At 39.7% G+C, this 1,255-nt stretch overlaps 1 non-coding gene across 1 annotated transcript; it reads left to right on the forward strand.

Moving 5' to 3' along the window:
• Positions 1–473: 473 nt before the first annotated feature.
• On the forward strand, positions 474–614 carry LOC141584969 (U4 spliceosomal RNA). Its single transcript, XR_012518253.1, has one exon. It is a non-coding gene; the product is annotated as a U4 spliceosomal RNA (small nuclear RNA).
• Positions 615–1,255: the final 641 nt, after the last annotated feature.

The following is a 1,255-nucleotide window of genomic DNA, read 5'->3' on the forward strand; positions in this document are numbered from 1 at the left end:
CCCAGCTAATTTTTTGCACCTTTAGTAGTGATGGGGTTTCACCATGTTGACCAGGATGGTCTCGATCTCTTGACCTTGTGATCCACCAGCCTCGGCCTCCCAAAGTACTAGGATTACAGGCTTGAGCCACCACGCCCGGCCAGCAAAAAGCATTCTTAATTTACAAATAAGTTTTAAAGATAATAGTACACTCATAAATTATTGTTAAAATCAATAGTAACAAAGAAAAGTAGCAATACTAGTAGCCTGACACAAATTGATCACAATCCTTCATAAGAGACAACACTCTTCTTAATGACCTATATAAACAAACATTAAGTAATTCTGTTTCTACATTAATGTGCTGGGATTACAAGTGTGATTACTTAATCGCTTATCCGCCGAGGAGGGTGGATAACATGAGGCCAGGAGTTGGACACCAGCATGGCAAACATGGTGAAACCCAGTCTCTACTAAAAATTAAAAAAAAAAATAGCTTTGTACAGTGGCAGTATCATAGCCAGTGAGGTTTATCTGAGGTGCGATTATTGCTAAATGAAAACTTTTCCCAATACCCCGCCATGACGACTGGAAATATAGTCAGCATTGGCAATTTTTGGAATTTACAGAGATGGAATAAAGAAAATTAAATAAAAAAATAAATTAAAATGGAAAATAAATACAAAAAAAAACCCAGCTGGACGTGGTGGTGCACACATGTAATCCCACCTATTTGGGAGGTTGAGGCAGGAGAATCCTTAAACTCAGGAAGCAGGGGTTTTAGTGAGCCGTGATCATGTCATTGTAACAAGCAGTAAAACTCTGTCTCAAAAATTTTTTTGTTCTTTAAAACAGGTGCATTCCTCCTCTTGCTTTCTGAGGACTCCCTGCTCTGTCACTTAGTAGTGGCTAATAAACTCTTTTAAAGTCACTAGACTGTGTGACTTGCCATAAATTCCATTTTGTGTGAGATCCAAAATCCTGTTGCTGGGGTCTGGAACAGGACCCCTCTTCTGGTGTCAAAATTATATTAATTCTTTTCTTTCTTTTTTTTTTTTTTTTTTTTTTTTTTTGAGACAGAGTCTTGCTCTGTTGCCCAGGCTGGAGTGAAATGGCGTGATCTCGGCTCACTGCAACCTGTGCCTCCCAGGTTCAAGCGATTCTCCTATTTCAGCCTCCTTAGTAACTGGGATTACAGGCGCCTGCCACCACACTGGCTAATTTTTGAATTTCTAGTAGAGACAGGCTTTTCCAATGTTGGCCAGAGCAGTCTCAA

Source organism: Saimiri boliviensis, chromosome 6 (genome assembly GCF_048565385.1).
Source record: "Saimiri boliviensis isolate mSaiBol1 chromosome 6, mSaiBol1.pri, whole genome shotgun sequence".
Lineage (NCBI taxonomy): Eukaryota > Metazoa > Chordata > Mammalia > Primates > Cebidae > Saimiri > Saimiri boliviensis.